General features: G+C 30.6%; 1 pseudogene; it reads right to left on the bottom strand.

Annotated features, from left to right (window-relative positions):
• Positions 1–528: 528 nt before the first annotated feature.
• Positions 529–4,372, bottom strand: LOC142609222 (disease resistance protein Roq1-like; annotated as a pseudogene).
• Positions 4,373–15,190: the final 10,818 nt, after the last annotated feature.

Below are 15,190 nucleotides of genomic sequence, written 5' to 3'. Positions count from 1 at the left end.
TCACTTCCAAGAGCAAGACAAAAAAATCCACTTTGAATATAGTAAACCAATTCGAACCCATTGAAAAGTAAGTTATTAAATCTTCTATGTACAAAATGAAGAGAGCATAGATGTTCTGAGAATGATTGAAGCCTCTTGCAACCACTCAACTCAAAATTATTTCCCCTTAGATCCAAGAATTCAAAAGAGGATAACCCACTGATGATGTCAAAAAGGGAATTAAAATTATTTCCACTTAGATCCAAGCATTTCAAAGAGGATAACCCACTGATGATGTCAAAAAGGGAATTAAAATTATTTCCACTTAGATCCAAGCATTTCAAAGAGGATAACCCACTGATGATGTCAGGAAGGGAGTCCAAATTATTTCCGCTTAGATACAAGCATCTCAAAGAGGATAACTCACCGATGATGTCAAATCCAAATTATTTCTGCTTAGATACAACCATTTCAAAGATAAAACCATTTCAAAGAGGATAACCCACCGATCCTGAAGGAATACAAATTATTTCCGCTTAGACACAACCATTACAAATAGGATGGCCCATTGATGTTGTCAAGAAGGGAATCCAAATTATTTCCGCTTAGATCTAAGTATCTCAAATGGGATAGCCCACCGATGCTGTCAGGAAGGGAATCCAAATTATTTTCACTTAGATCCAAGACTTCCAAAGAGGATAGCCCACTGATGCTATTAGGAAGGGAATCCAAATTATTTCCCCTTAGATTCAACCATTTCAAAGAGGATAACCTGCCGATGATGTCAGGAAGGGAATAAAATGAGGTTGATGTCTCATTAAATCTATGGATATTTAGTTTTTTTAGATTTTTTAGGAGAGAAATGGAGGAAGACAGCTCTTTTATAGTTGTTCCAATCAAATTAAGCACCTTCAAACCTTTGACATTCCCCAAGTTCTTCGGCAAGTTCTCAACTTTTGAGCATCCAAAAATATCAAGACATTTAAGCAACTTCAAACTACAAATAGTGTCAGGAAGACACACAAGATTTTTACAATCCCTTAGAGTCAATGATGTAAGGCTAGTCAAGTGTTCAATTGATGAAGGCAACTCCTTCATACATGTTTCACTCAAATTAAGAACCTTCAAACCTTCAACATTACCCAAGTTCTTTGGCAAGTTCTCAACTTTTGAGCATCCAAAAAGATCAAGACATTCAAGCAACTTCAAACTACAAATGGAGTTAGGAAGACACATGAGATTCTTGCAATCTATTAGCCTCAATGAAATAAGGCCAATCAAACATCCAATTGATGAAGGCAATTCTTATATAGCTGTTCCATTCAAATTAAGCACCTTTAGACTTTTGGCATTCCCTATGTCCTCTGGCAAGTGGTCAAATTTTGAGCATCCAGAAAGATCAAGTTCTATAAGCAACTTCAAACTACAAATGGTGCTAGGAAGATGCTCAAGATTTTTGCAAGATTTTAGAGTCAATGAAGTAAGGCCGACCAAGTGTTCAACTGATGAAGGTAGTTCTGTAATAGCAGTGCAATTTAGAGAAAGATGCTGTAAGCATTTCATGTTCCCCACAAACTTTGGAATTTTTTTTACATTTAAGCATCCAGAAAGTTCAAGAATCACAAGAGACTCCATTTCAAACTCGTTTGGAAGATAATGTAGTTTTTCGCATTGTCGTAGATTAAGAAGATTTTTAAGGACTCCGATGGATGGGTCAAGCTTCTCTAAATTCTTACATCTTTGAAGAACTAATTTTTCAAGATTTGGGATTCCAGTGAAGTTTGGAGTTATAATCAAGTTCATTGAGTTGGCCAAATCAATGAACTTCAACTTGTCAAAATTCTATTAGAAGAACACACCCAAAAAAAAAAAAATGTAAGAATAATTATCTTCCCAACCTCTATATTGAAATTTAAAAGTAGAGTTGTATGATTAACACAGTTACCTTTATTCCTATCAGAAGTCGTTCAATTTTGCTATGTTGCAAACAAAGTTGCACAAGCTCATCCGGTTGGAAACTTGATGGCAAAGATTCTAAAGGATAATTACTCCAATCAAGAATTCTCAAATCATTAGGAAGATGTTTTGGGCCATGTTGAAGGCAAACATTACGAATTCTAAGAAATTTAAGATTGTCCATCTTCGAAAAGGCATCAAGGTTCCAACGTGCCTCTTTTTCTGCTTGATAAATACCTGAAATATCGATGGCTTGAACTGCACCTGTTCCCTAATAATTGAGAAGGAATTGGTGAATCACAAAATATATTATTAGCATAACAATTCAAATTTCAAATTTGTTGAACAAGAAGTAGGGAATGAGCTCAAATTCTCTAAAAAAAAAAGCACTTACCTTATTTCTTTTCAACACCTTGTCAATGTCCTCATAATGGCATAGTATACTACGCTTCCCAGGATCATTAGGCCACTCACAAAAAACTATGTTTCTACCCATTCTTACAAGTAAATCATGCATCCACACTATATCCTCATCCATAATTTTCAAGAGAGATTTATCAATGAGTTTGTCTAATCCAATAACAGGGTGAAGGTCAAGAATTTCGAGTATTTGTACTACATCATCTTTTTTCTCATGGTTAAAGATGCATGCAATATATAGGAATATTGCCTTCTCTAAATCATGGAGCCCATCAAAACTTATTTTAAGTACTTCGTTAATTTTTTCATCAGGAAATTCTTTCAACCTCTCTATCGCACTTTTCCAGGCAACAGTACTTTTTCCATACAAAAAGGAACCAAAAACCTCAAGAGCTAAAGGAAGACCACCAGCATAATTTAAAAAATCTTGGGATAGTTTTAAATAATCACCTGGGACATGCTTACTTTTAAAAGCATTCAAACAAAAAAGATGAAGAGCATGTTCACCATTCAATCCTTTAACTTCATATATTTGATTTACTTCGTGTTTCTTCAACACATGCTCATCTCTTGTTGTTATGATAATTCTACTGCCAGGACCAAACCAATCATGCTTCCTAGCTAACTTATTTAAGTGGTCTGATTCATGTACATCATCAAGAACAAGTAGAATCTATTTATGACGAAATCTGTTTTTGATCACCCGAACTCCATCATAAGTATCTTTTACTTTCAAATCTGTTTCCATCAAAATGTCAGAAACAAGTTTCTGTTGTAGGAAAACTAAACCATGTTTTTCAGAAAGTTCCCTAACGTCTGCAATAAAACTACAAGCTTCAAATTCTTTGAAAACCATATGATAAACAACTCTAGCAAGAGTTGTCTTACCCATTCCCCCCATCGCCCAAATCCCTACAAAGCGAACATCCACATCGTTGGACCCTACATCTAAACATGACTCCAACTCCAGCACTTGAGAATCTAATCCTATTAGACCCTCATCAATATCTGAGAATGTATCATCATTCAATTTATGCGATATTACTCTAACAATGCTTCTGATAACCTGTGACAAGGGCCTGCAATGAAGAGAGAACATGGTACATATTTGGTTTTCAATTCCGTTTATTGAAACAAAACCGTGTAAACTAATTGGCTCAAGATAAAACTTATAGAAATACAAACAAGAATGTAAATCTGCTTAAGATTCAAAATGACGTTAGATATATGAAGTGGGTCATCTGAATATTAAAAAGAAATAAATGCAGCAAATAAAAATTACCTATTTATTACAGGCCATCCAACGATTTTGCCAACTTGACTCAAAGCAACTCTCCACATTTTCACCCGGGCCTCATTGAAATTTTGTTCATGTTTGATAAAGTCATGTTCGAAAGCTCCTTTTTGTTTCCGTACATCGGATGGCTCCACATCATAAAAAACAGGCCAAATTTTCTCTTTCTCGCACTGAACGAGCTTCACAAGTTCATTTAAACACCAAGTCGAAGATGCATAGTTTTTTGAGAAGATGACAACAGCATATCTCGATTTTTCTATTGCATTCGAAAGCTCTGGCGAAATAGTTTTTCCTTTCTCAAGTTTCTCATCGTCCTTAAAGGCGATAATGCCTTCCCTTTTGAAGGCATCGTATAGAAGGTCTGCAAATGTGTTGCGGGTGTCCTCGCCTCTGAAACTGATGAAGACATCATACTTCCATCTGCCGGTAGAAGATGAAGAAGAAGAAGAACTTGGGAAAGCTGACAAAGCAGTTTCCATGTCAATTAAAGCCATTAGAAACAATGGATCTGCATGCAAATTTTTAAAAAACCAAAAACAAAAATTAATCAATTAGAATTAGTTTAGAACTGAAGAAAGATTAAAAAGAAAATAAATTAAAGGAAGAAGAAAATACTTGATCCCCCTAACTGAATTGGCGTAGCTTTGAAAATGCGTAGAATTGGAAAGAGATGGAATTGAATCTGAAATTTGAAACTGATGAGAGACAGAGAGAAGACTGAGGAGTAGACTTACATGAAATTTGGAACTGACAAAAGAGGACTGAAATTTCGGAGCTCCTTTTGGGAAAGTTACAAGAAACTTCTAGTGCTTTTTTATTAATATTATTATTTTATTTGTTTCTGAGTGCTTCTGCTTCCACTCCAAACTTCCTAGTGAGGAGCGAAAGTTGTTCTTTTTTTCTTTTTAAATTTTTTGGCCGCGTTTTCAAAAGCAGCGTTAAAAGTTGTGCGTGACAGCGTGAGCAATGAAAGTTCTATTTTTATTATTTTATTTTTATCACCTACTTTTCATACTGGTTTTTCACCCGGTGTGTAGTTTTTTCTTTTTATTAAAAATTCAACCATTGCAACGAGGAAGACAAGTCCTAAACTTTCCATTGATTAGTAAAGTACTGTTTATATTGCTTTATTTACCAGCTACAAAGTTCATTTTACACTGCTCTTTAATCCAAGTAAAGAGTTTATTTACATATTTATTAAAATATTAATTATTAAATCAAAATAAGAAAAATCATGCAATTGTGAGGTTTAAAATTTGAAAATTTCATTTTTTAAACTAAGAAATTTCATTTTTAATTTCAACATTAGAATAAATTAACAATTTTTAACTTTTTTAACTTCTCTCTTTTACGTTAATTAAAAGTGCAATTGCATAGTTCCAGTGCTCGTATATATGTATTGTGCATGTGCTTGATAACACCACAACATATTTGCTTGACTAATTTAATAAATATTGTCAACTCAAAAAAAGTATCATAAATATTGGTAGTCTTAATGTATACGTGTGTAAAATTTCCTTTATCATCAAACTAAGACACCAGTTATACCAATTAGTTTTTTATGTAGACAGAGATTGAACTCCAGATCTCTTATATAACCATTAGAGACTTTACCAATTGAACTAACTGAAACCCACCTAAATCATAAATTTTTTTTTTATAAAGCTAAATCATAAATTCTTTGAACTTTACATTGCAAACTATTAAAACTTTAAACAATCATCTTAAATTTAATTGAGAATGTACTTTTTTTAACCTCAATTTATTTTTAACAGTTTTTATTTTTAGTGAGAATCTATTTTTTTTATTGTCAATAAGGCATAATTTGCAAGCATTGTTAAAAACGTAAATATTATGGTTATTAACTTTTAATACTTTGATAGTGGGGTGGCAATTTCACATGTTCCCCTAACCGTGTGGCTAGGATCATCCCATATATTTAGGTTATTAAGTGGCTAAGATCATCCCAAGAGAAGAAAATTTAGTTTATCTCAGTTGAAATGTTATGACTAAATTGTATTTACCTTTAATGTTTGGGGGTAATGTTGATTTTTTTCTTTAAAATTTCAAAATTTTAATCTTCACCTCCAATGTTATGTCACTTTGATTTGAGCTCTACCGTCTATTTTTGTTCAAGTGGTGGTTACTAGGTGCCACATAAGCCAGTTACCTATAATAGTTGGTCCAATTAAATTATGTCATGTCAGTTAAATAGCCTACAAATTTGTAAATAATTAAATAAATTATCTAAAACTTAAATAGGCTCAATTGAAAATTATTCTAATTGCACTTAAAGTTTTTTATTTAGATTTGTATCAAAATAATTTTACTAAAAAGTTATAAAACACTAAAACAAAAACATCTTACTCTTTCTATTTTTTCCTGAATAATAAAACATTTTACTCTTTTTTGTAGTGGAAAATAAAAGCATTCACTTTTATTTTTGGGCAAATTACAACTTACTCACCTATAATTTAACTGAAATTTAAGTTGCTTACCTATGGTTTGAAATTTGACACTTTACCCATCTGAGGTTAGCTCAGTTAGAATTTTGTAACCCACTTCTGTTAAAAACATGATTAAATATGTAATATTGCTTTAGTTTTATGTCTCTCTCCTCCAAATACACAAAAAACATAAAAATACAAGATTAAATAAAATAATAAAATAACCCAACGGAACACTTACATCATGAGATTTTAAACTACGGGTAGGCAACTTAAATTTTGATTAAACCTCAGGCAAGTAAAGTGTCAAATTTCACACCATAGATAAGTAACTTAAATTTCGGTTAAACCACGTGTGAGTAAGTTGTAATTTGCACTTTTTTTTTTTTTTTTTAAATGTCCACTTTCAGTTCATAATTTCACTTTAAAGTGACCCCGATGTCCAAAGCTTAATTAAACTTCTAACTTTATATTTATTTGGATCTTCACTAAACCCCCAAATTAATAAAAGCCGTTTGCAGAACATTCACATTCCTTACTAGGATAATAACAGAAAGCTTAACCCTTATAAATTATAGATTGTATCAAATCAGACCACACAAAAGCTTAATTGATTCCATAAAATAAAATCATACTAAGTGTTATTCCAAAACCATGGAAATGGATACAATATGTCCCCACTACTACCAAATATTATAAAATAACAAAATTTAGTTACAAAATTAGTTATAACATAAAGTTACGATCTTACTCAATAAAAAAAATATTACTACATATTTTGAAAATCTAACTGTTGAATTGCATGTTCTTTATACTCTTAATACACATGTCAAATTTTGTGTCAATTGGATTTTATTTGTTATATCATCTATAAGTTTATATTTTATGCATAATTTTAAATTACAAAAATTTGCAATTTAAACAATTTATTGATGACATACTTATAAATCTTTAGTTTTCTAGAAATTTTGTAAGCGTGGAGAATATAAGAAGAATATGTAAGGTGGATTTGTCACATTTACATCCAATAAAAAGATATTGAGTAAGGTTATAGTTTTAAGTTACAACCAATTTTATAACTAAACTTTGTCCATTATAATATTCATGTTGCACAATAAAAAGTAATAACCAATCCCAAACACATATATAAGTCAAATAATTACGCATAGGATGGTTCAGTGGCAGCTCCTGGAAATTTTTTTTGTTCGGATGATCACTAAAAAACTTAAATTATACAAAATTTAATTAAAAAAACTTGAATATATCAATATAAAAAAAAATATGCATACAAATACATAAAGTTTTATAATTTCATTTTACGTTTTTTTTTTTCTTCATATTTTGAATTTGTTACATAATAGTTTCATTATCAATATTATAAGTTATATCTCTTCAAAGCACAGGAACTGGGCATAGATACGGCGATGAAGGTCTAAAGAAGAAGCCGATCAACTATTCGTCTAAATGTTTTTCTCAAGGTGGTCAATTTTTATTTTTTTTTTTCGTTAGGGTTGTCACTTTTTTCTTCAAGGTATGCCAATCATAAAATTTTAAATATATTATATATAATTTTTTTAAAAAGAATTTTCAGGTCAAAACTATATAAGTTGTTTCCAAACATACACAAATTGCGATTAATGGAGCATAGATCCAGAGGAACACTTATGTGGGGATAAAGAATTTTTATCTCCTTTAATCACCCTAATTAAACAAAAGGGCAAGCAAATGCTAATGTTATTTAGTTTTCACTTCTTGTGATGTGATGATTGGGGCAAAAAAAAAAAAAAAAGAGTAAAAAATGGAAAAAATTTAAAGGAAAACAAGAAAGATGCATAGATCCAGAGGAACACTCATGTTGGGATAAAGAATTTTTATCTCCTTTAATCACCCTAATTAAACAAAAGGGCAAGCAAATGCTAATGCTATTTAGTTTTCACTTCTTGTGATGTGATGAATGGGGAAAAAAATATAAAAAATGGAAAAAATTTAAAGGAAAACAAGAAAGATTATCAATTATTTGACCGTTCACTTTTTTAACGTGTCTATGAATATTTTAGCTAAGAATTATTTTATTTTATTTACGTTCCTCCTCTTATTTTTCTTTTATTTTAACATGATCATGAGATGCACGTATGAACTTTATGTTTAAGAATAACAAAAATCAAAGAAACTCTAATAACAGGGGGAGATCACAATTGATCCAATAGTTTGAAGAAATCAATTGTTCAGCATTGAAGTTTGAGGAGAACATTTGCAAATCCACTTCATATTATGATAATAAGGTGACCAAATGCAATTGCTTAGAGAAAGAGAAAATCAAGCTTGAAATTCATAGCAAAGTATACATGTTATTCAACCCAAATTGCCACCCATCCTCACCATCCTCTCCATCCTCTCTTGATTTCTTGAAGCTTATATGGATTGTAAAAAAGAAAAAAGAAAAAAAGAGTGACCTAAAAATATTACAAAATTTAATATATAAATTTTACAAATTAATGTATCACTAATCATAAAATAGAAATTACAATATTTATTAATTATGTATTAAAATAATAGTTATTATGTTGATTTTCATGCAATTTGTAAGTATTTACTATAGATTTAACAATTTTTTTTTATACAAGATAGAAATTCTACTCTAGCCTAATCTAAGTGTATATGTGTGTGAAGCTCCCTCCTGAAAATTTGAATCTCGGCCCTTGCCCCCACACTTCACAAACACTTATACTTATGGAGTGATCATTGTACTAAGGGTATGCGGTGATTAGATTTAACAATTTTCAAAAGTAAACAACTTTCGGTGATACAAGGAAAGCCATTTTAGTATTTTACTACTAGATAGTACATAGTATGGTTGGCTCTTTTGGTGATTTTTCTCTAGTGAAAAAAAAATGGAATTCTCTAAAAAAATAGTTTGGTTAATTTTTACTAAAAAGTAATTATGCATAATAATTTAATTATATTTAATTCAAAATTTTGGCCGAATGCATTTTCCTAATGGGAAAGTACGTGTACGACACACTTTCTGGAATTCCACTTTCAAACCCATGTCCTATTCCTTAATAATAATAAAATACAAATAATAATAATAAAGTCTTATTGATTTAATGATGGAATGATGTAAACAACAAAACTATTCATAAAAAAAAAAAATTCAATAAGACTAAATATTATATTTTTGCTTTTAATTTTTAATATTAATTTTTAGTTTTTATATACAACTTTTTAGAACTTCATTTTTTTCGTATTTTATTATTATTTTTAAGTATAAATATATTTTGACACACTCTCAATAAAAAAATTTCAGCAAAAAGTAAAATAAACTATTTGATACTAAATATTATACTTTACAAATTGGGTTCGTTGGATTTGGAAAAAAAAAAAAGTCATGGAAAATGGGCGGTTTGGCGTGGAGTGTGCGGTTGTGCAGGAAGGAAAACGCATGACTTTTCTTGTATTGATTGTGGATTGTGGCTTGTGGGGATGAATGATAAAGAAATTTTGCAGATCACTACAAAACAAGAGTCACTATCATCTATTGGGAATATTGATTTGTATGGAAAATGACATTGTTGACAGGTATTCCATAAATTATTTATTATGTAAACTAATCTACTTAATTGGGAAATAAAATAGTCTCTCGTTTGGACAAGAGAAAAAAAGAAAAAAAGAAGGACTTACATTAGATTAGAGGGTGTTTTTCCCAATGTTTGCTGTCCTGCTTGTCAGTTGTGACTTTTTCCATGTTTTCAACTTTCCCGGAAACTTCCTCACCCTCTTTTCCTATCATTTTTCTAGGACAGAAACATCTTGGCTGTACGTTACTGTCTGTGACCCATGACAAATTGACAAGGCAGAGGATTTTAGACTTTTGATTGTTTTATATTAATAATAATAATAATAATAATAAGTCATTTTAATGAGTGACTTAAGGTAATCATCAATAAATTATTTTTAAAAGGTTTTTATACTATTTTTATGAAAATTAAAAAAGTTATCTAAATATTAGTTTTTTTTTGTATAAATTGGTTTTTTTAAATGATTCACTGACAAAATATCTTTAGAATATTCGTTAACTTTTTTTTAATATAATAATAATAATAAAAACCTTGTTAATTACTGCAAAGAATTTAATAAGTCTTACGAAATTGAAACATAAAAAAAATAAATAAACAACTATATATTGTAAGTCTTATCTTCTCACTCTCTCTTTCCCTATTTTCTATGTCTTTGTCTATATTATCTTTTAAAAAAAAAACTCAACATTAACTTATGACTTGAGGCACTTATTAACCGAGTCCTTTAAAAAATGAATAAGAATCATGTTATTATACTTACGATAAATTTTTGTTAATATTATACTACTTAATAACATTGTATTGGTTTAATAATTTTAAAATTCTGTCATTAAATTACATGTTCTCTTCATTGTTAATGTAACTGCCAAACTTTAAATTAATGTCAAATGATGTTTACTATCCAATCTATTTACTTATGTTTTGCGTATGATTAAAGTTAAAAAACTTGAATCTTAAACATTTTCTAGAGGTGATTGTTATCAATAACTAATCATCTTAATAATTTTTTTAAAATATGAAGGGGACAAAAAGACAAAATAATCAAGTGGTATATAAGCTTGTTAGAAAATGCATCATTAGAAAATTATTGAGATATGTACTATTGATAAAAGTTACATCCAATAGAAGTTGAGATGTGTATTATTGATCCTAGTAAATTTTAAAAGAGAAAGAAATTTCATGATATTTACTTCAATTTAGAATGCTTTTTGAAGACAAGTCAAAATCAAGCCAACCCAAAATTTGGTTTCATGGTCTGAAGTAAATTTGTACGAGTCCAATATTGACACAAGGACTGAAGCGAATAAAATAACCTTGCATTTTATATGGCAATTTTCAGTGTGACAAGTAGCAATGAGCAAGAGGAAAACCATTTTCAGACACTAGCGTCCCACCTATCACTTAACATGACAGTGGGAACAAGGACAAGCACTCTATAATGCACTAATGCTATGTGTGAATATTTGATTCAGACATATAGCTGCTAACCATATATTTTGTCAAGTAAGTTTGGGCCACACAATTGTGAGCATTATCTGTGAAACAAAGAAATAAGGGTAAATTAAAAATTACACTCTTAAAGTTTAAGAATGTTTAAATTTTACACCCTAAAATTTCAGAATTTGAATTTTACTTTTTAAAGTTTATGGTGTTTAGATTTTCACCCTAACGCTTTAAAACTTGGATTTTATCCATATACATAGGAGCTTCTTAAAACTGGGCTTGAGGTTGGGGCGTGCCAGAGAATGAGCAGAGCCATGTTTGCCTCCCTTCTAATATGTTAGAATTTGAATGCTCTCATGAGTCATGTCTGTTGCAAGCCATTTCGTGTCTTCAACAATGTGCCCTGCTGGTGATGTGCATTTCGCTTGCTCAGCGTATTGCATTGATAATTACCAACCAATCTCCTTCTATGGCAAAATAGATTGCTCATCACACTGCCATGGCCTCTATACCTTCCGCATCATGGACAGTGAATTGATCACAGTCCTCCAAAGGAAGTATTTCGATTTGGCTGGGACTATTAATGAGATCCCAACTTTTGCATCCATGCTGTAGTATACTTACTGGACTCAGTATCTGAAAAGTTGTTAATGAAGGAATTTAACAAATAGGGTCCGGTTAAATCACATTTATAGCAAAACCCCTTCTGTAATCAATAATTGACTGACCTGAAAGTCTACACGGTCCCAGGGACCGTAGTATAAGATGTTGGAAAAGCAGAAGTTTCTCCAAATGTATATGAAAGCATACCTCGATAACATAAAAATTAGGTTAAAATGCAAAACTGACCTTCTAAGTTTTTTTAAATTTTATTCAGTCTTTTAACTTTGTTTTAGTTCATTTTAATCCTCTAAGTTTCAGATTTATTCAATTAAGGCATTTCTGTTAATTTTTGTTATAAGTTTTTGAAAAAAAAAATTGGAAAATATTTTTCAATCATTAATTGAATTTTTTTAATTAAAAAAATTTGAAGAAAAATTTATAAAATTGAAAAATTAACCACAATATATAACAAAAGTTGATGGAAAAGTTTTAATTGAATAAACTTAAAAGTTAGAGAACTGAAATGAACAAAAACAAAGTTAAAGGACTGAAATGAAATCTGAAGAAACTTAGAGGGTTAATTTTGCATTTTACCCTAAAAATTAAAAACCAATATTGAAAATAAGAGTACAAATGAGAAATTGACTCTATGGTTGTCCCATACCCATTTACACTACTCATCATCTCTATTGTCTTGATTTGTCTCTTGCACACCAGCAAAGTAACCGAAATATCCATTCTCTTGCAATTTGATTAAAGGGAGATATTAAAATAAGGACTTCGCATGAAAGAGAAGAAAATCTCATGGTTCGTGATAATATCTCAACCAGATGTGATTGGTTCTATCGTTGAAAAAAGACTGCCTTTTTAAAGGCCAGTATGTGTTAAACAATATGCCCAATCGAAAATAAAATACAAAGTTTAATATTAATTTTATTTTCATTAACTAAAAGAACACTCTTTTTGATATTCCTAAATAACAAGAAAAATGAATTAAAGAGGATTTACAAAGAAAAGGAAATGATTCAACAAACATTATAATTTTAATGTATAAAATCAATTTCCAAATTACGCAATCAAAACTATTTCATCCAACATGCTCATGAAGCCAAACAACTCACTGTTATTAGATAAGACCTTCATTCCCTAGTGAATAGATATTTAAACAAACAGAAGTACGTTCTCAATCTATTATCTTTTTATTTTTATTTTTTTTATTGGAAGCTTGAAATTTTTATTGAAGCACAAAAAGCTTTCTATAAAATTTGGGGTCTCCTCAACTCAAGTAAAGTAATCCTGAACATGCTAAGTGTGTTGACCGTTGAGCTAGCGAATGAGCTGGTTTATTGCCATTATGCTTTGTGTTTGAGAAATCTCAGCTCATCGAAACTCTTGCATCTGCACACGGGCCTACTGAGGAGCAAAAATTGCTCTCTTTTTTTCTTTTCTTTTTTGTGATTCTTTTATCAAAAGTGGCGCTGAAAACTCTAGTGTCGTAGTGCATGAGCATCGAAGGTTTTGTTTTTATTATTTTATTTTTAACAGCTACTATAAAATTCTTTTCACGTTGCTTTTTCGCCAGCTGCATTGTTTTACTACGAAAAGACAGGTCGACTTTCCATAGGCTAGCGAATTGCCTTTTCTTTTTTAGTTTTTACAACCTACAAAGTTCCTTTTACACTACTTTTTGGGTTTTTTTTTTTTTTTTTTTTTTTTTTTTTTTTTTTTTTTTGGTGCTAAATAATTCATTTTTTAGGATTATTTAACCAAAAAAAATTCTCTTCGAAAGTCATTTAGTTAAGCTGTTTCATTTGTAATTTGCTTTTGTGAAACTAAAAGTTTTGAGTAAAACTTGATTTTCCAAAAATGAATTCTAGCAACCACTTACTGATATGGAGGAGTCTTTTGGCTAAATATTGTAAAAAATGAAGTTTTTTGTTGTTATAGCCACTATTCAAAGTTATTTAGCAAAATGAGGAAAGAGAATGAATTTCGGCAACAGCGTTGCCGAAATTACATAAAAAAGTATGAGAGAGAAATAAATTTGCAGGTGATGGCAGGATTTGAATTTCAGTAATCCCATTACCGAAATTCCTGCTGCCCAAACCATTACCCGAGTGAGTGCCCAAATAAAAACAATTGTGGCAATGCCATTGACGAAAATGGGAAAAAAAAAAAAAAAAAAAAAACCAATTGAGGTGCCATTGCCGAAAATGAGAGAAAAGAAAAAAAAAAAAAAAAGTCAATTGTGGCAATGGCATTGCCGAAAATGAGGGAAAATATTAAAAAAAAAAAAATCAATTGTGGCAATGGCATTGCCGAAAATGGGGAAAAAAGTAAAAAAAAAAAAAAAAATCTATTGTGGCAATGGCATTGCCGAAAATGGGTGAGTTCGCCGAAAATGGAGGGAAAAAAAATGCTTCGTCCACAACATTTTTCACAACAAATTACAAGTGGTTAGTTGTTATTGGTTTAAATTTAAACTTAATACTAAGATAACTTTTGTGCCCCAATAATAATAATCAGTAACAACCTGCCAGTTAGGATTTGTTGTAAAAATGTTGTGGATGTATCATTTCTAAAAAAAATCGTAGTGTCAAAATAGAAAAAAAAAAAAAAAAAAAAGTGGCAAATTGTTTTGTGGCAATTGCATTGCCGAAATAGAGGGAAAAAAAAAACAATTTGCCACTTTTTTTTTTCTTCTATTTCGGCACCACGATTTTTTTGAGAAATGATACGTCTACAATATTTTCACAATATTTTTACAACAAATCATAACTGGCAGGTTGTTACTGATTGTTATTATTGGGGCACAAAAGTTATCTTAGTATTAAGTTTAAATTTAAACCAATAACAACTGACCACTTGTAATTTGTTGTGAAAAATGTTGTGAACGAAGCATTTTTTTTCCCTCCATTTTCGGCGACTTGGTTGCCACAATTTTTTTTTCTCACCCATTTTCGGCAATGCCATTGCCACAATAGATTTTTTTTTTTTTTAAAACTTTTTTTCCCCATTTTCGGCAATGCCATTGCCACAATTGATTTTTTTTTTAATATTTTCCCCCATTTTCGGCAATGCCATTGCCACAATTGACTTTTTTTTTTTTTTTTATTACTTTTCTCCCATTTTCGGCAATGGCACTTCAATTGGTTTTTTTTTTTTTTTCTTTTCTCTCATTTTCGGCAATGGCACCTCAATTGGTCTTTTTTTTTTTTTTTTTTCCTTTTTCGTCAATGGCATTGCCACAATTGTTTTTATATGGGCACTCACTCGGGTAATGGTTTGAGCAGCAGGAATTTCGGTAATGGGATTACCGAAATTCAAATCCTGCCATCACCTGCAAATTTATTTCTCTCTCATACTTTTTTATGCAATTTCGGCAACGCTGTTGCCGAAATTCATTCTCTTTCCTCATTTTACCAAATAACTTTGAACAGTGCCTATAACAACAAAAAACTTCATTT

Source organism: Castanea sativa, chromosome 9 (genome assembly GCF_040712315.1).
Source record: "Castanea sativa cultivar Marrone di Chiusa Pesio chromosome 9, ASM4071231v1".
In the NCBI taxonomy this organism is placed as follows: Eukaryota; Viridiplantae; Streptophyta; class Magnoliopsida; order Fagales; family Fagaceae; genus Castanea; species Castanea sativa.
This window is presented reverse-complemented; position numbering and strand designations above follow the sequence as displayed.